Source organism: Castor canadensis, chromosome 5, assembly GCF_047511655.1.
Source record: "Castor canadensis chromosome 5, mCasCan1.hap1v2, whole genome shotgun sequence".
NCBI classification, from domain to species: domain Eukaryota; kingdom Metazoa; phylum Chordata; class Mammalia; order Rodentia; family Castoridae; genus Castor; species Castor canadensis.
The window spans coordinates 156936606-156960803 of NC_133390.1; the positions used below are offsets into that span (position 1 = coordinate 156936606).

The following is a 24198-nucleotide window of genomic DNA, read 5'->3' on the forward strand; positions in this document are numbered from 1 at the left end:
ATTTCCAGGAAACCGCCCCCCCTCCCACTTTTTTTTTTTTTGGTGGTACTAGTGTTTGAACTCAGGGCCTTGTGCTTTCTACCACTTGAGCCCCAGCTCCAGCCCTAGGAACCACACTGTGAGGACATCTGGAGCAGGGGAATCTGACCCAGCAAAGGCTGTGAGAGCACAGGTCAGAGAGGTGGTTTTGTAGGCGAGGGAATGTTACTGACACAGTGAGAAATTCATACAGCCCTCCAACTTTTTTTCTTTTCTTTTTTCTTTTTTGCGGCACTGGGGTTTGAACTCAGGGCCTCACCCTGCTCTACTATTTGAGCCCCTCCACCATCCCTTTTTTTGTACTGGGTATTTTCAAGATAGGGTCTCTCAAACTATTTGCCCCTGCTAGCTTCAAACCACCATCCTGCTGATCTCTGCCTCCTGAGGAGTAGCCCGCTGGCTGACTCTTTAAGGCCCATGTTGGGGCTGGGGATGTAGCTCAGGGGTGGAGTGTACAGATTGCACAAGGCCCTGGGCCTGCCCCTAAGTGTTATCTTGATCCCCACTGGACAGATGAGGAAAAGAGAGGCGGGCTCCCTGGATTCTAGGACCTGAACCCCAAGCCCAAGAGCTCATCATGAGGCCTGCTTGGGGGTCCTCAGGGCATGCCCAGAAACCTGGGGGGACTGGTTGTCCTTCTCAGTCAGGCTTCCTCTCTACCCTTCCCTGAAAATTCCTTCTGGAAAGTTCTGAATGAAAGTCTTCTATGCAGAGATCAAACCTATCTCTTTTAGTCATTATTTCATTCATTCATAAAAAATATTGAGCACCTGCTGTGGGGCAGATAGGAGCTGATGGACACTCTATGTATTAAGGATTTGCTTCCCTCACCCACCCCCAAGGTGCTGGAGCTCAAACCCTGGGCGTCATAAATGCTAGGCTACACTTCCAGCCTTCAGGGTCTGTATTTTTACAAGGCAATTCATGGGCACATTAAAGTTTGAGGTGCAAATAATAATAACCATTTTTACATGTCTATTACATCCAGAGCTTTATTTTAAGCACCTGAATACGTACTATGTATGATCTTAATATTTTATACTGTCTACTTATTGTCAGTTGTATTATTGCTTTCTTTTTGTTGTTGGTTTTTTTTTTTTTTTTTGGCAGTACTGGGGTTCGAACTCAGAGCATCCTGCTTGCTAAGCAAATACTCTACCACTTGATCCACACTGCCAGCCCCTTTCTTTTTTTTGATGCCAAAAATAAACCATTATTTCTATTTTAATGTTTATGGCATTGTGTTATTTCAGTCTGTCATTATACATCTGTCTCTTCCACATACTAATTATAATATGCAAATTATTGGGCTGGTGGGATGGCTTAGGTGGTAGAGTGCCTGCCTAGCAAGCATGAGGCCATGAGTTCAAACCCCAGTACTGTAAAAACAAATGAATGGGTAAGCAAATTACTAACTTTCCTGAGCTGCCATTTCTTTTTGCATTTATAGAATGGGAATGATAATAGAATCTAGCTGAAAAGATAAAATGAGATGTTTGCAAGGCACTTAGCACAGCAACTGGTCCATGGAAAGTGTTTGATAAATGCTTGTTATTAATACTGTTCAATTTTTCAATTTTATGAAAAGGCCATAGTAATAAACATTCCCACATACAATCCTTTTTCTACACTGGCCTATTTCTTTAGGAGAAATTTCTAGATGTTCAGACTTTCTGAGTTCTAAATATTATGAGGATGGATGAACTTTCAAGGTGAAAGGAGACTAGACCATGAACTGCCTAAGAGCACCCAGAAATCAGCATTCCAGCAGGGACCTGGTATATTTCCCTGATGAGGATTTGGATCCTGTTGTTCTTCAAACCCATCTCCCCTCAACCCTTGTCCTAAAATTTCAGACAGTATTATTCCTTTTTTTTTTTTTTTTTTTTTTTAGTGGGACTGCTATTTGAACTCAGGGCCTCACACTTGCTAGGTAGGCACTCTACCACTTGAGCTACTCTGCCAGCCTGTGGTGCTTTTTATAAGTAATCCTTCTTTTACTTAATAATGACCACAAACAAGAGCAGGATGATAATGGCAATTTGGATATGCCAAGCAGAAACTATAAAATATTTCCCTGAAGTGAAAAGATGAAACTTCTAGGTTTGTTTTTTTTTCTTTTTTTGGCAATACTGGGCTTTTCAGGGCCTCATGTTGCTAGGCAGGTTCTCTATCACTTAAGCCACACCTCTAGCCATGCTTTAGTTATTTTTGGAATAGGGTCTCCCATTTATGCCCAGGCCAGCCTCAACTGTGATCCTACCTACTGTCTATGCCTTTGGCATAGCTGGGATGACAGGCACACATCACCATACTACACCCAGCTTTTACTGGTTGAGATGGGGGGGGGTCTCACTTTTTGCCGACTGGTCTTGAACTTCTGTCCTCCGATCTTTGCCTTCACTGCACGTGGCCAAAAGTTCTAGATTTAATAAGGAAAGAAAAAAACCTATATGGTAGAAACAATTTTTTTTTGTGCTACTGGGGTTTGAATCAGGGCCTCAGACTTGCTAAGGCAGGCATACCCTCATCCCAAAACAAATATTTTATTTTTGAAATTGTGAAGAAGGAAAAAGAAATTTTTGGTAGTTTTGCCACCATACATCAAACTGCAAAAGTGTACCATAGTGCTTAGTTAAGATATAAGAGGGGCCAGGCACTGGTGGCTCATACCTGTAATCCCAGCTACTCATGAGGCAGAAATCAGGAGGATCGAGATTGAAGCCAGCCCGGGCAAATAGTTCACAAGACCCTATCTCAAAAAACCCATCACAAAAATAGGATGGAGTTCAAACCCCAGTACTGTACCGTGCACACACACACACACACACACACACACACACACGAGGGGCAAGGCATGGTGGTGCATGCTGTAATTCTGGCACTGAGTAGACAGGAAGACTAAGTTCCAGGCCAGCCTGGGCTACATAAGACCAAGTCTTGATAAAATAATAATCTTAATAAAATAATAATAATAATAATAATAAAGTAGGAGGAGTCATTTAATTTTAGGATGGCCAGGTGCTAGTAACTCACATCTATAACACTAGCTACTCAGGAGACAGAGATCATGAGGATCAGGGTTTAAGGCCAGCCTGGGCAAAGAGTTTGAGAGACCCTGTCTCAAAAATACCCAACATAAGGCTGGTGGAGTGGCTCAGGCAGTAGAGTGCCTGCCCAGCAAGCATGAAGCCCTGAGTTTGAATGCCAGTACTGCCCGCCCCCCCAAAAAAAGAAACACACAAATTAAGAGTATTTGCCTTCCAAGGATCAGGAAAACTGTGATCCAGTTAGACACCTGAAGTTTAGGGTGGATGAGAGTATTCAGCAGCTTCAATAAAGCAATTGTACAGGAGGCAGAGATCAGGAAGATCGAGGTGTGAGGCCAGCCCAGGAAAACAGACCCTCTCTCAAAAAAAAAAAAAAGGGCTGGTGGAGTGGCTCAAGGTGTAGGCCCAGAGTTCAAACCCCAGTATGGGTGGTGGTGGTGGGGGGAGAGCAATTATGAGCTTGAGGAGTGATTCATGTGGTAGAGGCCTACCTAGCAAGCAGGAGGCCTTGACTTCAAACTTTGGTACTGCCCCAAAACAAAACAAAACAAAACAAACCCTGAGAAATAGGGCAATTGCACTTTGTATTTCTTTTCTTTTTAATTTTTATTTTTTTTTATTAAACTCAGGGCTTCAACAAATAAACAAAGAAAAGAAAAAAGAATAAATTTAGGGCCTCTTCTTGGTAGGTAAGTGCTCTACCACTTGAGCTATGTCCCCCAGACCTGAAATTTTTAGTTTTATATACTTTTTGAGAGAGGGTTTCACTATTAGCCTGGCTATCCTCAAACCTGGTGATCCTCACACCACCACCACCCTAGTACTGGAACTACAGGCGTGTACTACCATGCCCAACTTCTATTTTACTACTAACACTGTTCATCTCTCACTGTGCCTAACATATAAATTAAACTGTATTGTAGGCATGTATGTATGTATAGGAAGAAATTCGGACATATTATGGGGTTTGGTTCTGCGCAGATTCAGGTATCCACTGGGGGTCTTGGAATCTATCCCTGGTGGATAGGGGGAGCTAGAATAGGTAAGGAAATTTTCTACTGTTCTTCAGAATCTACTCTCAGGACCAAGGAAGGATCAGGGATTGCTGTAGCAGGAAATGCAGGTCCTCCTCATCTCCCTTCCAGAGAACTCCACCCCCACTTTCAACCCTGCTCCCCTCATTCACTTTAAAATCCCTCTGCAGAGGGTCAGGGAAGCTGCATCCCGGCCCTTCCCCCATCCGGTAAGTGAAAGGTATTTATTTCCCAGCAGTGGCTCAAGCTGGGAGCTTCCTGCTGTGAATCTGGCCCTGGGGCTAGGTTCTCCCTAGGTGAAAGGTCTGAAATGCCAAAGGGCATTTTAGTTTAAATTGAGCTTAATTTTGAGATAGTTGTAGATTCATATCCAGTTGTAAGACATAGTATCACTCTCTCCTTCCCTTTATCTTGCTCCCTGAGCTCGGGGATCTACCAGTATCGCAGGACTCAGTCAGGATTCAGAGCATTCCCAGGACTCACCTATTCCCCTAGGGCATTTTCATGGGACAAGCTCCAGCTCCTCCTTCTACCAAAAATTAGAACAAAGAAATAAGGATGGACATTTTCCTGTTTCTCCCATTGTCCTCATCTTACTCCTCAGCATTAGAGCCTTTATTATAAAACACAGAACAAAAATGCTTGACATCTGAGTCATGAAAGTCATGGACAAAGAAGACTGGAGAATTATTCCAAATTGAAACTAAAAAGGACAAAATATAGATGGGGTGTAGCCTGGTGGTGGAGTACTTGCTGGGTTCCATCTGTAGCCCTGCAAAGAAAAGAAAGAGTGGAAGTAAACTCGGGCCAGTAGAATGCAAACTCTTCCACATGTGAGACCAGGAAGAGCTCTGATTAGTTTTGAAACTGGCTCTGAACTTGCTGGAAGCCAGGGGTGCGAGGAGTCAGTTCCACTTGTAGTTTTTCTCCTTCCCAGGTAATTAATGTAAAGAATCCTCTATTTTATACTTAAAGGCAGTTCCTAGTCTCTGGTTTCTCTATAGGATTTGGTGATGAACTCGCTTAGTTGTTCAGAAATCTCTGACCAACTCTCAAGATAGTTTGTAGGGATAAATTTTTAAAAGTGGAATTCCTTAGGGGTAGAAAAGTTTAAGCCTTTTTAAGGTCCTTGGGCCTAAGCTGCAAAGGACATTGAAGCTGTCACTTCCAGAAATTTGTTTTTTAAAGGGCCCTGGGAGTTCCTAGTTTGAGGGGGGCAGTGATAATGCCTCCACCCTTTGGAAATCTCACCCCTCATTTCAAATTCATGGGAGGAATCACTTTGCCTGAGAAAATGAGGCCTGGGATCTCTATTGTCTGCTTTGTTTTTTTCCTGGAAAGATTATAAAGTGAATGCCTGGCCTGGCCCCGTGAAGGACTGCAATGCATATCAATGCTGCTGAGTGCAGCCTGGGTGTAACCTGGGAGGGGTAGTCTCAAGACTTTTTTCTTCTCCATTCTTTTCATTATCTGAAAGATGAAGTCTACTCACTTATTCATTCACCGGGGCAGTAGATACTTACTGAGCACCTACTCTATCCCAGGCTCTGTGTTAGGTTCTGGGAACGAGACAAATTACTGCTCCTCTCTCCTGGTATTTAGTCTAATGATGGTGACAGACTCTGTTTGAAAAGTCACTTAAAGACATTGCAACAGAGATAAATGCTGGGAAGGATGTGTTATACTTACAGGCAGTTCCTATTCATTAGCAGGGGTCATTAGCAGGTTTCATGTGAATAAAGCTGGCTGGTGGAGGGAAGAGACCAGTTTTGAGTAGACCTGAAAGATAAACAGAAGTTAAGCAGATCTAGTTTTTCACTTCTGTTAAACTCTGGTCAAGCAGGGAGCCCTGGGTGTCATCCCTACCTTCTCCCACCACCAGGTAGCTCACTCAACACAACTCAGTGATCATTTTCCAAAGTTCAGCCTACCTTATCTGGAATACTGTGAATATGGACTTCAGGAAGCTTGGAGGGGGACGGCCTGCCCAGAGGAGATAAGGACAGCTTTGGACAAGGGGGAGATACAGAGCAGGAAGGTCTGGATGGTATAGCACTAGCCTCTCATGTGAGAGGCCCTGGGTTTGATCCACGGCATCGTAAAAAGAAAATGAATGAATGAATAGCATGAACAAATAAATAAATAATCCAGGGCAGGCAGTCTGAACCCAGAGCAAATCTAGGAGGCAGAATCCAGGTAACAGGGCAAGGAGACAAGGATGACAACTGAGGTTTTGGGGCTCATTTCATGCTCTATCACCTGCCTGGGGAAGACACATAGTCACCCCAGCTCCCTCAGTGGGCTAATAGAAAGCCCAGGCTGCCGACCTTCTTCCCTCAAGTATCTTTTCTTCCTCAGAGAGAGCTTCTGAAAACAAGGGAGGCCGGGCCCAGGGGTATTTGCTGGTTTGTCCTGGGGTGGGGGGATAGGGGTGGGGATAGGGGGGATAAGAATGAGGGAGCATTTCAAGCATACATTTATTGAGTGCATAGTATGGGGAAGAGGTGGTCTCTGTGCACGGGAAGCTCAAAGTGAGGATGAATTACAGTCAGTGTTACCTCAGGGGTCTGGGGATGGATGTAGCTCAGCGGGAGAGTGCTTGCCCAGCACGTGCGAGGCTTTGGGTTCCATCCTGGGTACCACAACAAAAAACAACAGTAAGGAGATCACAATGACAACACTGGTGAAGATTCTGAGTATTTGTCTAGTCAGGCATATTTAAAGAAAGTAGTTCAAAGGCCTGATTTTCGGGGTTTAAAAAAGGAGAAAAGAAAGAGGTTTGGGTTTTCCTGTTGAAAATGAAAGGTGAGAAACCCACTTTGCAAATGAACATGACCTTTAATGAGACTGCAATTAAGCCTGAGTACTTTACAATGGGCTCCTTTCACAAACAAGGGCTGGGGGAGTCCTCACAGTCACTTGGGGAAGTTGGCTTTACTCTTATTATTATTATTCCAATTAGAGAGGAGAGAAGCTGAGTTGAACTCCTCAGCATAGTACACAGGGTGGGGAGGGAGGGTCTCACAGAGTTGGGGGGAGTGTCAACCTTGCCGTCTATAGTCCCAGTTCTGCCAGCAGGTGTGTTTCTCAGGAAAACTGACTTCCCTTGCTGAGCCTCAATTTCTACAACTGAGCGCTTATCATTTTGGATGCTGCTGGTAGATCTAGAGGTGAATTGGCATCGCCTGAGTAGCTGGGAGCGTAAGGGACAGATGGGGCTAGCTACCTCGCCCACCCTGAGGAGGCAGGAAAATGTTCAACTCTGTACCTGCCATGAGCTGTATATTATTACAAACAATATAGCTTTTATTTTACAAGCACTTTTATAGTTCCAATGAGCCAGGCATTGTTGGATATGCCTTATATGTGATAACTTATGTCATCCTCACAGCGACCCTTTGAAGTAGGCAAAATTATTATCCCATTTTAAAGATGAAGAAATTGAGGCATAGAGAAGATAATGGCCTTTGCTCATAAAAATAGCTCCCCTACATTAAGCACCTATTATGTATCAGAACTGTACTAACACTTCACAGACTATTAAAGACCTGCACCTGCTCTCCAGTTGAAAATATAATTCAATACAAATATATTATTGATCATGACATAGATGTAAGTCCATCCATGTATCCACTTGTAAGCATGATGTCTAGAATGTATGTAATCACATTTCTTTTCTTTTTAGTGTTATTTTTATGGTGTAATTTTATTTGATATAATCTCTAATTTATAGAGGAGTTATAAGTGCAAGGAACTCATTTTTTTAACCAGATATTCCATTTATTTACATTTTTCCCCATTTACTGTAAAATTGCCCTTCCCCATATATGTGCATATTATTTTTCTGAACTGTTTGAGGGTGACATTATGCCCCCCCCCTTTTTTTGGTGGTACTATGTCCTCATGCTTGCTAGATAAGCAGGTTCTCTACCACTTGAGCCACCCTGCCAGTGCTTTTTGTGTTGGATATTTTCAGGTTTCAAACCAGATCCTTCTGAGTCGCTAAGATTATAAGCATGAGCCACTGGCTCATGTTTATTTCTTAAGAGCTAGGAAATTTTCTTGTGTAGGTACTGGCCTACACAAGGCCCTGCCCTAGCTAGACAAGTGTTTTTTTTTTTTTCTTTTTTTGGCGGTAGTGGGGTTTGAACTCAGTCCTCATGTTTGCTAGGCAGGCGGTGTTTTTGATTTTTTGATGATAGATAAAACAAATGGGCTTTAATCACAGCTTTTTGGGGTATGTGGGTGCCCAGGGCCTTGCATATGCTAGGCAATCGCTCTATCACTGAGTTCCACACCCAGCTGTAATCAGAGTTTTTATCTCTGTACTGAACATTGATTACCATCACGATTACAATCATTGTGATCTCTTAGCGCACATTTCAAAGTAAATACTCCTTGGTGACCACCACATCCAGGTGCTCAGTCAAGGTCTGGCTGGCTACACAGTGACTCACTTTGCATAAACTTCTCCTCCTCTGGGCCTCAGTCCCCTCCTCTGAAATGGGACCCCAGTTCTCGCTGACCTGCCAGGGGTGGCTGTAGGCTCAATGACCCATTGAGCGAAATGGTGAAAATGACCCATGAACTTTGCAGACTATAAAGTCCTGTGCCCTCTAGAGTCAAAGGCCTATTTTCCTTCCACCCATTCTCCTGACGTTCATGATCCTCTCCTTTCCAATGATCTTTTCAATGATCACCATCTCACTGAGACCCTCTACTTTCCCTGCTGGATTTAGGAGTTTGCTGTCTTCAGAAACATCCATCCATGTACCAGTATATCCAATATTTTGGCATCTGAACCAGGCCCCCCATGTGTTCTCATTCCTGCCACAGACATCCTTTGCCAGGTGCCAGGTTCTGGCCTAGGGTTCAGAAAGTGGAGGCCCAACAGCCCTCCCCAGAGCCACTAGCTTGCATATATATTTTCTCTCCCATAAATACATACCTTAGTCACAGTTCCTCTCAAGGGAGCCCCTTCTTCTGCATCAGCTACTTGGAACACATTTTGTGATGTTTGTCCAGAGTGCAGAGGAGTCCCTGCTGTTTGTCCATATGGGGCCTGCCTGGGAGCCAGGCAGGGCACTGTTTTTTTTCTTCCTAGTGTCCCCTCAGCCTCTCCCTGGGCTCTCAAGTAGAACAAGGTCCAGCAGGGGTAGAAATGTTTGCAGCTCCTAAAGTACTTCAATTTTACTCATTTACTCACTAACCTGTAAGAGATCAGGGAGAAAGCTGTGTTTGAGAGTTGGAGCCCCAAGGCAGGAAACCTGTGCCTATTTATTCACTCAACAAACTTGTATTGAGTTCCTTTGGGTGCTAGGCCCTGAAGGAAGACACAGCTTGGACCAAGGTTTTTAGACAGATATGAGGTTTCTGGAGTGAACTTACTGTGTGTCTGCAGGCGGATGTAACAAGAAAACAAAAAATATGCAAAACAATTTCAGATAGCACTTTAAAGCTGTCTGAACAGGAGCGGGAAGTCTTGAGTGTAGTAATCAGGAAGAGGCTCTCCTCAAGGTGACCTTTTCGGGGAGAATTGAGTGGTGAGAAGCTGGTCATGCCAGGGTAAAGAACGTCCAGGTGAAGGAATTCAGCCAAAGGCTCCATTGCAGGGAAATGCTTGGCGTATTTGAAGAACAAAAAGAAGGTTGGTGGTGAAGTTGGAGAGGAGAATGTGAAAAGGCGGGCAGGGTCAGCTCATCTAGTTGGCAATCAAGTCAATCATTCATTCACGCAACTTTGATTAATTCATTCATCTAACTTCGATCCTTTCTACGGCCTAATGTGTGCAGGCAATAGGCTGGCAAACAAGCAAATAAGGAATATATCAGGTACTATAATCCAATGCCTCAATGGCCATTTAACGACAGAGACAGCCCAGACCTAACACAGGGGCTTTGCCCTCAGCTACTTCATACCTGCTGGTCGAACCCAGGCGGCCAGAGACCTGATTTGCTTTCTCCCCGCCCTGCCTTCGCTCAAGATGGCTGACAAAAGCCAAGCTGGATGGGAGAAGGGCAGGAAGGAGTAGTTAGAAATCCACAGCAGGGTGACCCCGCAGCGCCCAGGTGGCATTGGGGTCGCAGGTGGGGTAAAGCTGCTGTGTGACTCCAGGGGGGGACTCTTCCCTCTCTGGGCCCTGTATCCAGACGTGTGTGTGTGTGTGTGTGTGGCTGTGTGTTGGGGTGGGGAGCTGGCTAAGGGGTCGCAGGAGAGTTGAGCTATCTGGAGCTCCCCTTAAGGCTCCTCACCCGGGTGGGTGATTTAACAGGCGCAGGGGCACAAGAGGCGGCGCCGTGGAGGAGGGGCAAGGGGAGGCTCCGGGAGCGATTTCAAATTTCCCTCGTCCGCTCCCCCCACCCCCCCGCCCGCCGGCCGGGGCTCTGAGTGGCTGCGGCGGGGGCGCCCCCGGGCGGGGGCGGGGCGAGGGCCGGGCCGGGGTTACAAGGGGAGCCGGCTCGCTGCCCTCCCACCCACTCGGCTGTCCGTCCGGCCCGCGCCGCTTCTTCGCAGCAGCTTCCCTCCGGCTCGCGGCGGCAGCCCGCGTGGACGCCCCGAACGCTCCCCACCGACGGGACCGGCCCGCTGGCGCGTGGGCGAGCGGGCGGCCGCGCCCGGCCGGCAGCGCTGGGGTTAAGTGGCCCAAGTAAACGTAGCTCGGCGATCGGCGCCGGAGATTCGCGAGCCCAGCGCCCTGCGCGGCCGCCCGCCGCCCTCCCGCCAGCCGGTCCCGATCCGCCGCGCAACCGCGGCCCCGCGCCCGAGCCAGCCTCGCGGCAGGTGAGCGCCCCGCGCCGGGGAGGCTCGGGTCCCGCGGCGCCCCGGCTGATAGGGGTGTGGGCTCCGCGGACCCCCCCCCCCGCCGCGCTGAGGGCCTCGCTCAGCTGGGTGGGGGTGCAGAGGAAAGGTCCCCGGACTCTGCTGGGGATGGTATGGGGAAGCGGGCAAGAAGCTGGGGGCGTATGCCTTAACGGGTCCGGGATATGAGCGGAAGGGGTGCGCTGCACTCCAACACCCCGGAGAGAAGTTGGTCCTCTGGAGCGGACGTGTAGCCTCGGTCTACAACCGAGATGTGGGTCGTGCTCATGGGGGTCGGGGGTCCGAGATGTGGGTCGTGCTCATGGGGGTCGGGGGTCCGAGATGTGGGTCGTGCTCATGGGTGTCGGGGGTCCTTACCTGGCCTGGGCCGGGAGGGAGCCGACTCAAGAGGTATGGGCAGGAGGTAGACGAACGGTCTGTCGTGGCACCTGGTGGGCGTCGGTCTTGATTGTACCTGGAGAGTTGGGGTGCGGGACCGCCTCCCTTCCCCAAAGGCTAGAATAGTGGGTGCGGGCGAGCAGGTGGATCAGGGTGTACGCACGTGTCGGGTTCCCCGGGGTCCTCCCGGGCTCAGCAACAATCCCCGGCAAGGCACAGCCGGCTGCCGGGACGCCCTCGGGAGGGGCTGCCGGTTCGCTGTGCGCACCTGGCCCGGGAGGAGCTGACCGGGGGCGGTGCCTCCCTGCCCCGCCACCTATCTGCCTTAAGGGCTCACTTTTCATTCTTAGCCTTCTTCCGGGATGAGGCTGGCCCCACTTTCCAAATTCACACACTCGAGGCCTCAACTTTATAGTACTACCCTTAGCAGACAAGCTTCCGTGCTCAAGTGATTGCTTGGGGGCGTTTGCTGAGCCCTACTTTCCAGGGCAGAAAGTGCAAGCTTAGTAAGGAAAGGCTACCCTTGGTGCAGCCATTCCTGCGGAAGCCTCACCTGTGCCGGGAGACCTGGGCCCGATGCGGGCCTGTGCCTCCTTCCCTCCCTCCCTTAGATCCTTGCCTGCCTCGGGAGACTCTTGCGGAGCCGCTGTGTCTCTGCCTCCCCCAAGCTGAGAGGTGTACGAATTAAAGGGATTTAGGGCAGACTATGAACTTTGAACTGCCTGAGTTCTGGATGGTGTGGGTTTTGGCATACTGGAGACAGCTCCTGCTGGGGCCCTCTATTAGGGGACCCAGAACGCTGACCTGCCTCTGCCCTCAACCAAGCCTGCTGTGGCTTCTTGGAAGCCCCAGATGGCCGACTTGATTTTTTTTTTCTTCAGTGTTTGGGAGAATCCAACTTTGGGGTCTTGTGTATGCTTGGCAAGGGCGCTACCACTGAGCTACGCTTCCAGTCACAGAACGGTACCTAATGAATAGGGCTCTTGTACAGTAAGCGCTCCGTGTTTGCCGTTGTTGGCCTGGGTGGCGTTAGCGCTTGGGCTAAGCCGGCTGCCCTCTTAGGTAAGCCCGTCTGCAAAAATCTGTCGTCTCTGCCTTAGTTTTGACATCTGTGAAATAGGAGCAATCCTAATCCCAGATTACGGGCTGAAACCACTTTTACACATGGATGACTTTCTTGAGTCCTCTTCAGGTGTTTCCATGTGCTAAATAAATTGCCTTGGGCTTGGATGAGGACTCAGAGGGACAGTGCCTGGCAGAGGGTCAACACCTTAGGAATGTTGATGTCTGTACTAGTTCACCACCTCTTTAGGGTGTTCAGTACAGAGAATTGGGGGTGGAAGGAGAGGCCTCTGCAGCCCCTCCTTTTCCTGCCTTTCCGAAGGTACTCTCTTGTCCTTTCTCAGCTATTAAAGCTTTTCCAAATCATCATTGTCCATGACTGTTGGGCTGTTGGCAGAAAGACTGCCTTTGTTCCCTTGTGAAAGCAGCGATGGCTTTTTTTATGTGTTGGGGCCATCTTTTGCTCCTCCCCACTCCAAGCTTTGGACCAACTGTGAAGGTATAATTGCTGAGCTAAGTGAGATCCTTTACCTCTCCCTGTTGGGGTGGAGAGGGCTAAGACAAAGGGGCCTGGGCTGGGGCAAGCCACATCCTCCTTTAAGCCATAGGCATGGCCTCTACCCTTCCAGAGGTTGGGGGGAGGGGAGGAGAGGATCTGTGAGCTGCAGGGGGTATAAGGGAGGTGGGGATGGGGAGGCTGCTTCCCTTCTTCCAGCCACGTGGCGCCTGTGACCTAGAGGTGCCTGTCACCCTTCATTATTGCAGCCCCAGGGAGCTGCTTCCAATGGAGGTTTGGATAAGATCTCTTTTCAGGAAAACTTCTTGTGACTCCTTTGTCCCTGACCAACTCCCATGCTGGCTGCACCATGTCCAGGCTGAGGCACATTTCCCAATTTTGCCTGAGATATCCCTTGTTTCCTGGGTACTGTCTTTTCTTTCCTTCCTTTTTAGTTTTATAGAAGTGAGTTCCAGATTCATGTGGAAATTCCTGAATTGTAAATTTCCTTTGTAAGGGGACTGGGCCCACTTCTCCCTTCTTGTGGGTATGATGCTCTGGGAGATCCAGCCACTTCTACATTGTGGTGAGCACTTCAGAGGACATATACACTTGACACCATCACAGGACAGGGTTTGTCTTTGCAGAAGGATAGAAGCCAGGTAGAGGAGATGTTCAGCAGGGTCTGGCTGGCTGGAGAAGTGTGGTAGGGGTTTCTGTGGCAGGCAGATTACCTTTCATTATGTCCCTCCCCACTGGGAAGTGGGTAGGTATACTCAGACCCAGCAGGAATGTCAGGAAGATTTAATGGAGTCCGGGGGCTTTTTAGCTTAGCCAACTGTAGTTGTTCAGTCACAAAAATAATTGGATGAGCTCTAATGGTTGCTATATCTGTCATCTGTAGGGTAGGGAGCTGATGATAAATAGACCAAAGGGGTGGGGGTCAGTGTCACACACTTCCATGGGCTTGTTTCCCTACCTGTAAATAGGAAGTGGATGCTGAAGTTTAAGTCAGTTTTCAGAAGGCACACACTAAGGGTTTAATAAGTGGTAGAGTGCTTGCCTAGGGCCATACAAAGCAAGACATTTCACTGTTTTGCTTTTTTGTGCTGGGATGTTCTACCTCTGAACTACACCTCCACTCTCCCTGTGGTAAGGATTTTTGTTTTTTTTTTTGACACAGGGCCCAGGCTATCCTGCCTCAGTTTCCTGAGGATTGGGATTACATGGTATGCCACCATGCCTGGCTCCTCCTATGTTTTCAATATGAATGAAAATCTAACTTAACAGTATTCAGAGGCTTGGCTGTTGGCTTGTAATCACACCAGCCCCAGGTAATCACTGTTCTGCCTTTTTTTTTTTTTTTTTTTTTCTTTTTGGTGGTATTGTGGTTTGAACTCAGAGCTTCGTGCTTGCTAGGCAGGCGCTTCACCATGTGAGCCACTGCAACCATTTTGGGTCTTCTCGATTTCTTTAGATTGTACCACACAAATCTTCCCTGGGAAAATATGCACAATGGCAGGGATGTTTGGAGCAAGGAACTTGGTCCAGTTATTCTTCTTAGTGGGTACTGCACTCACCAATGGGGCTGCTTCAGGGTGGACATAGGACAGTTTGGGGAGCTATGGGAAGAGATTCTTCCAGAGTTTGTTCTTTCACCAGTTTGCCTAGCCAAAATGCCTCACTGAGTTTCTTTTTTTTTTTTTTCTTTTATTCATATGTGCATACAATGTTTGGGTCATTTCTCCTTGCTTCCCCCACTGAGTTTCTCACTCATTTAAACAGTATGGGCCACAGTCTCTGAGTCAAACTCTTCCCTTTTATTCCACCCCTTCTCCCCGCCTTTACTTTGGCTACTGAAGTATGAAACCTAAATTTTCCCATAAAAAGGCCTTTTAAACTGGGTGTGGCAGTGTGCACATATAGTAGCATCCCAGAGTTTAGGCCAGACCGGGCTGCATGGCACAGGTTTTGTTTGACACCCAAACAAAAATGTTCTATTACAATCTTTGAAAGCTGAGCAGTATTTATTTCTCAGTGACTGAGAAATAAACAGATAAAACAGTGAATTTACTTTTATCCCTTGTGATGCTGGGGATCAAATCCAGGGCCTTGCACATGATAGGCAAAGCCCTGTATGACTGGGCCACACCTCCACTCCAAATTGCCTTTTTCAGAGAGGTTAGATGATGCTATATAAGGGTGGTCTTGAGGGAGGAAGGTGAGACAAGGCTGACAGTTGCATTCCAAGTTTGGGATCAACAATCCCTTCTGAATATTTTTTTTGTTTAGTAGAAGTTGAATGTTGAGTCTCCTGGCCTGATTAAATTTTCTTACATCTTTTTTTTTTTTTTTTTTTTTTTTTTGCAGTAGTGGGGCTGGATCTTTAGCCAGTCCACTAGCCCTTTTTTATGTTTTTTTTTTGTTGTTTTTAAGATAGGATATAACTTTGCCCTGGATGGCTTTGAATCTTGATCCTCCTGATCTCTGCCTCCTGAATGGCTAGGATTACAGGCACGAGCCACCTGTGCCTGGCTGTTTTTTGTTTACTTTTGTGGTGGAATCAAACCTAGCAAATCTATGTATACTAGGCAAGCACTGTATCATTGAGCTATGTCCCCTTGGTTTTCATTTAAATTTTTGATTTTTTTTGAGATAGTTTGATATGTATCCCATGCTGACCTTGCACTCAGTATCCCCGTCTCTTAGCCAGTCTTTAGCTGTGCATCACCACACACAGCTTAATATTTAGGTTTTGAATTTTTACCTCTATTTGAGACAGACTAACAATTGTCTCTCGGACTTAGAACTGGTGAATTTGTGCTGGTGATGTAGCTTAGTGGTAGAGTGCATAAAGCCCTAGGTTGGGTTCAGTCCTTAGCACTATTCCAAACAAGGAACAAAACTGAACTGTGTTGTGGGACAGTGAGTTGATAGTGTCTTTAGGTATCTATGAAATTTTCTGCTATTGAGACTTACTTCCAGAATAGAGGATTCTTCAGTGCTCTGCCTGGAGCAGCCAAATATCTCCAGGAGAGAGTTGTCCCCGTGCCACCCCTCCCTTCCCTCAGCTCAGTCCTACTCTTGTTCTTATACAAGGCTCAGCCTAGATGCAGGTTGTCAGAACAGGGCATCTGAGAAGAGTCTAACAACTCTTTACCCTCCTGTGCAGCCGTGCCTTCTGAGGTAAGCAGCAGTATTTGCTTCCTGATGCAAGTGTGCATGCTTGGGCCAGAGTTTTGGGCTGGATCCTGCTTCCTGGAGAAGGGACATTACCAATACCTTCTTGGAGGTCACCACCACATGTGGTGGGTAGTGCCTGTAATCCTGGCATGCCCTATCTCCACCAATAAAAAGCTAGGCCACATGCCTGTCATCCCAGCTGCAGGAAGCATAAATAGAAGGACTTGGTCCAGGTTGGCTTAGGCAAAAATATGTGAGACCTTGTCTCAAAAAATAACCAAATCAGAAAGGGCAGGGGAGATGATCAACTAACTGCTGGAGGGCCATGAGTTTAAACACCATGCCACCAAAAAGGAATTAACATTGTGCATTAGTGTGGCATTTCTATATATGCAAATGGTGTTCAGGAATCCAAGCCAATTCCCAGCCTTGCCCAACCCCTGCATTTGTTTCCAGGACCCTAGCCATGGTTCTAGAAGCATAGCAGGCACTCCTTTGTGATGAGAATTAGTGGTTCTGTAGTGGGGAGGAGGTAGGAGGGGTCCCTGAGCCAGCTGCAGGCCTCTTACATGGAAAAGATGGTGTGGTGAACAGTGAGTTCTGCTCTATGCTAGTGTGCCATCTACCTCAGCCCCTACACTGACCCTTCAGTATGTATGTTTGGCACCAAGAGTAAGGAAGGTATGGCACTTGAGACTCCAGTTGACCCTGGCTTTCCCATGTCCTTGGGTGAAGGAAATTTAAAAGTTGCAAGTTGTAGTCTCATCTGTGACCTTGGGTATTTGTGCTCAACTATGAGCACAGTACAGTTGGTGGCTGCTGTGTATGGCTTGTGACCAGCAATGCATGGGATCTGCATCGGAATCCTTGTTTTTCAGTACTGGGCCTACACCTTGAACCACTTAACCAGCCCCTATTTTTTTGTGATGGATTTTTTCAAGATAGGGTCTTGCAGACTTTGCCTGGGCTGGCTTTGAACTGAGATCCTCCTGATCTCTGCCTCCTGAGTAGCTAGGATTATATAGGTGTGAGCCACTGACTGGCTGGAATCTTTTTTTTTTTTTTCTTTTCACTATGCACTGCACAAAGACTTATTTTCTGATTATGGTGGGAAAAGTTTGAAAGTCCATCAATGTTGGAACAATTAAAAGTGCTGTCTGAAGCCACGCTCCCTAGGAAAGAAACCTAGGGACCAGAAGAGGGGGCTAGAAAGGAATGAATGTTCAAACCTCTTAGGAGATAGTTAACTTAATAAGGTTACTCAGGTGTGAGTCTGAAGGCATACAGATTAAAAGAAGGAAAGGAGGGCTGGGGATGTAGCAGAGCGCTTGCCTAGTATCGCAGTCAACCAAAAAGTAGCAGTTAGCTGGGTACAGTGGTGCACACATGCAGTTCCACCTACTTGGCAAACTGAGGCAGAGTCGGTCACTTGAGCCTAGGAGTTTGGAGTCTAGCCTAAGACCCCATCTCTTACTTTTTACTTTTTTGAGGCAGGGTGTGACTACAGCCCAGGCTGGCATTAACCTGGGTGATCCTCCTGCCTCAGCTTCCAGAGTGTTGGGATTACAGTTCTGAGCCACCACCTAGCTAGAAACCCTGTCTCTCCCTATCCCTAAGAAAATAGCAAGCTCAGAAATACACAGGACTTTATGAAGTGGAATTGGGACATACCAGATAGATATCACAGGTGTACAGTTTTCTTTGTGGGGGAAAATACTAGATTCTCACCTTATTGCATATACAAATAATTAGGTTGACTAAGCCAGAAGGACTCAAGTCAAAGAAAGAAAATGCTTCTTGGTCATGGGAGTTGTCTGATTGTAAAAGGAAGTGGGGTAAGGTTGGGGATGTGGCTCAGTGGTAGAGCCCTTGCCAAGCATGCATGAAGTCCTGGGTTCAATCCCCAGTACCAGTGGGTTTAGGGTAGTCAGTTCCACCACAAAGCCTCGCTTTAGAAGGATGAACTTTTTTTTGAACTCTGGGACCTACACCTTGAGCCATTCCACCAGACCTATTTTTGTCAAGGTTTTTTTTTTTTTTTTTTTTTTTTGAGATAGGGTCTCATGAACTATTTGCCTGGATTGGTTTCAAGCTGCGATCCTCCTGATCTCTGCCTCCTGAGTAGCTAGGATACAGGCATGCGCAACTGGCACCTGGCAGAAACGTGAATTTTTACATTAAGAAAAAATAGGCTTGGGCACTGGTGGCTCATATCAGGACGACCATGACTTGCAGCCAGCCCTGGACAAATGGTTCTCGAGACCTGATCTCAAAAAAAACACAAGAAGGGTTGGTGGAGTGGCACCTGCCTAGCAAGCACGAGACCTTGAGTTCAAACCCTAGTGCTGCCGAAAGAAAAAGGAACATGACTTAATGCAAATGCTAATATTACCAAATGGGCTATATCAGGCAGATTTGTTTCCTCACTTTCCAGGTCCTCTACTTGTGCCCCTCGTGTAGCATTCTCTAGTGGCTGCTTGGAGTTCAGTTTGCCAGTCTCCTATTGATAGCCATGTGCTTGCAGCTTTTGCTACATGACAAGCAGGTCTGCAGTAACTAGCTTTGTCCCTGGGTCTTGCTGAGAGCTTTGGGCTGGGTGGAATCCAGCAGTGTGTGTAGCAGGATACAGATGCCTGACATTTTAGATGATGTCAAGATTGGCCTCTCACAGGCTAAACAAATGTCTTCGCTATATCAGTGTTTAGATGGCTTGAGATTTAAAGCATTGCTAGCTGTGGCAATGGTGGATATACCTTGAGGAAGGTGCTCTTCATAATATTGACCTCCTTTCTATTAGATCCTTTGTAGGACAGAGGGCCCTTGGCTCTGCTTTTAAAAGTGGGCAGATGGCCACCGGAGTGAGCATGGTACCTCTGCTCCTTGTGCTGCCTCACCCTTCATTCTGAATTACCACTGGCCCCACACCTATTCAACCAGTATAAGGGAATGGACTTGTTGCTTGTATTTTATTTACATACGGCAAAAAGTTACACTCCATATCATTTTAGTCTTTATATGCTCCTAAGATTTCCTGCAAATTATCTAAAAAGTAATGGCATATAATTTTATTAGAACTAATTACAAACATAATTGCTATTTTTTGTATTTATCCAGTTTTCCCCTATTTGGACATTCTCTTTCCTTTTTTGGAGTTACTGGGCTTTGTGCTTGCGAGGCAGGTGCTCTATGTATGTAATTTTTTTTTTTTTTTGGGTGGGACTGGGATTTGAACTCAAGGCTTTGAATTTGCTCTTGAGCCATACCACCAGCCCCAAGGATATAATTCTTGTGATAATCCTGTTTATTATGCATAGGCCTGACTTAATGTGGGATAATTATGATGATACCCTGGAGGCACTGAGCCATCTAGCACACTCCTGAGTCATGGAGTATGAAGGAAGAAACACCTTTTTGTTTGCTATATAATGAGATCATGTCTCAGAAAACACACATGCTGGTCTTGAACTCAAGATCCTCCTGTCTCAGACTCCTCAGTGCTGGTATTACTGGCCTGTGCTAGCATATCCAGCTCAAGGGAATCTTCTTGATGTTTCTTTGAGGTAGGGCTGGGGTGGGTGGCATGAGAATGATCTCCAGAGTTTGGGATTGAGTTTTGGGTCCAGAGTTTAGGACCCTCAGCAGGTGGGTCATTTCATGTCACAGTGATAAAACAGTTTGAGATAAACACTGAAGGCTTTTTCTTTCCTGTAAGTCTCCTCTTTGGAATTTAGTGAAAATTCCTAAGCAGGCAAAAAGTACTGAACTGAGACTGGGTGCTCTGGTGCTGGTTCCTGCTAGGTGGGCAGGCAAGTTCTGGCCCCATTGCCTTTGGATGTGCTGTGCCTGCTGCTGGCTTCCTCACTCACCTGGGTGAGACGGGTGTCTTGTCTGCATTTAGCTTTTATTTATACCTGTACTATGTATGTTAGGACGCCTTTGAAAAGCTGCCTCCTGTATTGATTGGCCTAACTTTGTCTCTACGGGTCTACTTCCTCTGAGCTGCAGTTCACTGCTGAACGATGAGTGGCTTACCCTCTTCCATTGTGAGGTACGTAGGAAAGACTTTATACACTTACTCTCATGGACTCTTACAGGGAAGCAGCTAAGGAAGAGCTAAGCAGTTTGGAATTTGGTTTCCCTTGCCCAGGCCATGGAGGCTAAGGGATTTTTAAAATGGGGTTTGCCTTGGGGGACTGGAGGTTAAACAGATGTCCTCTTCTCATTTCCCAGTTCATTCCCTCCTTCCTCCATTGTGAGGTTTAGTTAATGCAATTAACATTTACAAGGTGCTATGGAAAAGCTCTGCTGCTGGTACCAGCCTGCAGGAAATAAATGACATCAGTTTTCAGCTTCATTGCTTGGTTGGAAGGAGGAGTCTCTGGGCCTTCTGAGTCTAATTGGGGGGTGCCACTTACACCTCTGTCTGCCACATTACATTTGAGCACATCTGACCTGGTCCCAACACTCTTGCCCACTCCTGAATCACATGCTGCACCCCAGCCTCTAGAAAAGGGTCAGAGGTCACCTGTGCTCCCAAGGGTATGCAGCCATCACCTGTGAAGCTGGTAATCACTCAGCTGGTGCTCATTCCTCAGTTACAAGTGCTCAGAGCCTGGGGTATGGCTGATTCATGGTTCATGACTTCTATAATTATTGTCTGCCTTGCCTTGGGGCACAGTGGTTAGGCATGTGCCCTGAACTGCCTGGGTGACTTAAGAAACTCATCTGAGCCTGTTGGTTGATAATGCCTCAGGATGGGATGGGGGTTGAATGATGTTTGTACTGTGAGTGAGTGGAGACCTGGGAACTCTTAGCCACTGTCATTTGACAGTGCAGGGTAGCAGTCTGTCAGACACTGTAAAAATCTCTTAGGAAGGTCCCTCTCTCCTCCCTCTCCTTCCTGCCTAGGGGGTAATGAAGCCAGTTTCTTCTCCAGCACTGGAAAGATCACATTAGATAAAAGCAGTTGGCTTATGATGGGGGCCACTTTACCCAGGAAATACCAACCTTGAACTGAGGTACTATAGGAGATCATATCTGGCACCACACCAATCTGATGTGGGTTTCTATGCCTCTCTGTGTAGAAATATATGGTTCTGTATGTTCTTACCTAACTTCCCTGCTCTGGGCATTGGTTTATGACTTTTTCTTTCTTTTAAGTGCTAGAGATTGCATCCAGAGCCTGGCATGTGCTAAACTCAAACTCTACTATGGACTATACCCTTGGGCTATATATGTTGATTGGTGCCTTTCTTTCCTGTCTGCAAAATGGGGATAGTACTAACACATGTACGACTCTTAAAAACTGAGCTAACATACATACTATGGGTAAAGCACTGAGTAGCACCTGGTGCGTTTCATTGTAAGCCCTGAAAAAAGACTCATACCTGTCCCCATGGGGTTAAGGACCAGAGTTTTTTGATTCTGGGAATGAACCCAGCCAGAGTTTCATGCACGTTAGGCTAAGTGCTCTATCACTGGGCTACATCCTCAGACCTGCCCTGTGCCCTCCTCCAGATTACTTGAAGCAGAGACCCTAGGAGAGATCCTCTCCTGGCTTGTTCTGAAGGCTGAGAAATCATGTGTGGTAGGGAGATGGGAGGGCTAACAGTTGCAGGGAAGGAGCAGCACACGTCTAGAGGCTGGATTTGTTTGGCTTATGTGTAGAAATTGTGGATCGAGGGAGGAACTGAGATGGGCTTATTTAAATGTTTTTGCAGTGCTGGGCATAGGCAAGCACTATAAATAACACTGAGCTGCATCCCAGCCCTTGGTTTTTTGAGACAGGGTCTCACAGTGTAGCCTAGGCTGTCCTCAAACTTGGTTGATACTCCTGTTTCAGCCTCCTGAGTGCTGGGATTATGGACATGCATCGCCACAACCAGCTAGCTGGACATATTTTAATATGGACGCAGGTGCTGGAAGCTGGTGTGTGCTGGATGCATACCCTGTAGGAAGATTTGAGAGAGTCAGCTTTTGAGTCCTTCCCAATGCATAACTTAAATGTGATTTCATTAAAAATTCCTTCTCATGCTCGCTTCAGCAGCACATGTACTAAAATTGGAACGATACAGAGATTAGCATGGCCCCTGTGCAAGGATTACACACAACTGCCACCTGCACAGTTGGGACTAAGGCAGTAAGGGTAGTTACTTTTAGTACAAAGTCAGGGTACTGACAGAGAAGGAATTTTGTTTTTTGATACATGGTCTCACTATATATAGTTCAGGCTGGTCTCAAACTCTAAAAAGTTTTTTGGGTCGAAAAAATACACAATGCTTGACAAATATGAGTGTCATGAAATCATGTTTGAGTTATGAATTGGGAAGCATTCAAAGCAGTGCCTCAGGGAGTGTATGCAGGGCAGGAGGTTTTTCCAGAATGTTGAAGTCACCCACACTTCAGACAGATTGGCAGGCAAGTAGGCACTGTTAATGTCCTGCCGGAGGTCACAGGTGGTTTAATCATTGTCAGCTCAGGGCTGCAGGGTCTGCCTGGGCCTGTCTGTGACAAGAGGACATTACTGTCTGAGGGACTGAAGTCCAGTCCTACTTTGCCAGAGAAACCCACCACTGAACCTGGATAAGAGGTCATGTCCTTCCATTTAGGACTGTGGTACTTCACAACTTGTGACTACAAGACCTATGTGTCCCCTCTAACCTGTTCCTTGAGGGTGGACCCTCCTGGAGTCTCCCACCTGTTACCTAGGCTGCTGATTTGGCCTAAGATGAAACAGTTGGAATGAACTATTCTGAATAACACCCTAGCAGCTTTACTAGGATTCTGGCTACTTGGGCTCAGGGGAACTGGCCATGGGTCAGCCAGCCTGTTCTTCCAGGTCAAGGCTTGGAGACAAGGGACTGAGAAGCAGCTGATGGATGGGGCTGGGTCAGACTTGTCTTCATTGCTATGGGCAGTAGCGGAAGAGATTCCTTGTGTTGAGAAAACCAAGAGCCCAGTAGCTGTGGACCTTGGAGAATAGAGAAACCCCATGTGCTATGCATCAGTGTATACATTAACTACAATTGGAACAGTGCTTCTCTAACAGGCATGTGAATCGCCTATGTCTAAGGGTGTTGGTTCCTGGACCACATGGGGGAATATGAGGCATCTAGTGCCCTTTGCACATTCTTGGAAGATGGGGAGGTGCAAAGCATGGGATTGGGTCATTGGATAAATTATAAATCCGCTTGGGGGCGCACAGGGCGTCTTCATACTGAACTCTACACCGCCCCCTGGTGGAAATGGGACCTGTAGAGCCCACTGCCAGGCAGCCCCAGGTGCTACTTCTAGAAGGTACTGTCAGAGGCTAGCAGGGTCTGCTGAGTCTCTAAATGAGGTAAGGGGGAGGAATGGTGCAGATCGGCAGCAGCTTGTTGGGCAAAAGGGTTCTAGGGCAGGTGGGTATATTGTGAGAGACTATCGGGGCTATTTGGAGGGAAACTAAGAAATGGGATGGACGAAGGTGGATTGAAAAATGGCAGGGCTAGTGGAGCTCGAGCTCAAGCTGCAAGAGCACCTGCCTAGCAAACATGAAGCCCTAAATTCAAACCTCAGTGCTGTCAAAATAAGTAAATACAAAATAAATCTGGGTGCTGGTGACTCACGCCTGTTACCCTAGCTACTCAGGAGGCAGAGATCAGGAGGATTGTGGTTTAAAGCCAACCACAGGCGGGAAAACCTATCTAGAAAAAAACTCCTTGTTGAGTGGCTCAGGGTGAAGGCCTTGAGTTCAAATCCCAGTACTGCAAAAAGAAAAAACCCAACAAAACAAAAAGCAAAGGATGCTGGTTGCTCATGCCTGTAATCCTAGCCAAAAGGACCAATGGACTGCAGAGTGAGGCTTAAGTACTGGGGCCTGCCTAGCAAGCATGAGTTCAAACCCCAGTTCAAACACCAAAAACAAACAAACAAACAAAAAACCAAACAAATCCCCACAAAAAACAAAGGCCACCCAGGCTCTGGTGGCTTATGCCTGTGATCCTAGCTACTTGGGAGGTTGCTATTAGCAACACCTCATATCAATAAGCAAGCTGTGTGTGGTGACACACCTGTAACTGGGCAAAAACCCCGAGACAATGCCTGTCTAAAAAACAAGCAAAAGTAGCTTGGCATGGCTCTCGTGATAGAGACCCTA

The 24198-nt window shown here is 46.9% G+C and overlaps 1 protein-coding gene, 1 long non-coding RNA gene and 1 pseudogene across 10 annotated transcripts in view; 2 read left to right on the forward strand and 1 right to left on the reverse strand.

The window, feature by feature from the left end:
• Window positions 1-4600: 4600 nt before the first annotated feature.
• On the reverse strand, window positions 4601-11388 carry LOC141423393 (uncharacterized). Of its 3 annotated transcripts, none has more exons than XR_012448214.1 (8): window positions 11300-11388; window positions 10042-10125; window positions 9512-9742; window positions 9072-9333; window positions 6682-6755; window positions 6055-6106; window positions 5813-5902; window positions 4601-4895 (listed from the first exon to the last, which is right to left on the reverse strand). It is a non-coding gene; the product is annotated as an uncharacterized lncRNA (long non-coding RNA). The 3 variants fall into 3 exon arrangements; XR_012448212.1 differs by having other exon boundaries at window positions 6055-6535; XR_012448213.1 differs by lacking the exon at window positions 6055-6106.
• The window catches only part of Dnmt3b (DNA methyltransferase 3 beta), a 35895-nt gene continuing 22495 nt past the window's right edge, over window positions 10799-24198 (forward strand). For all 7 annotated transcript variants that reach the window (XM_074074560.1, XM_074074559.1, XM_020186214.2 and 4 more), the window contains exon 1: window positions 10799-10903. The gene's annotated coding sequence lies outside the window, so the exon portion shown is untranslated. The remainder of the gene's footprint in view (window positions 10904-24198) is intronic.
• On the forward strand, window positions 22092-22171 carry LOC141423653 (U6 spliceosomal RNA; annotated as a pseudogene).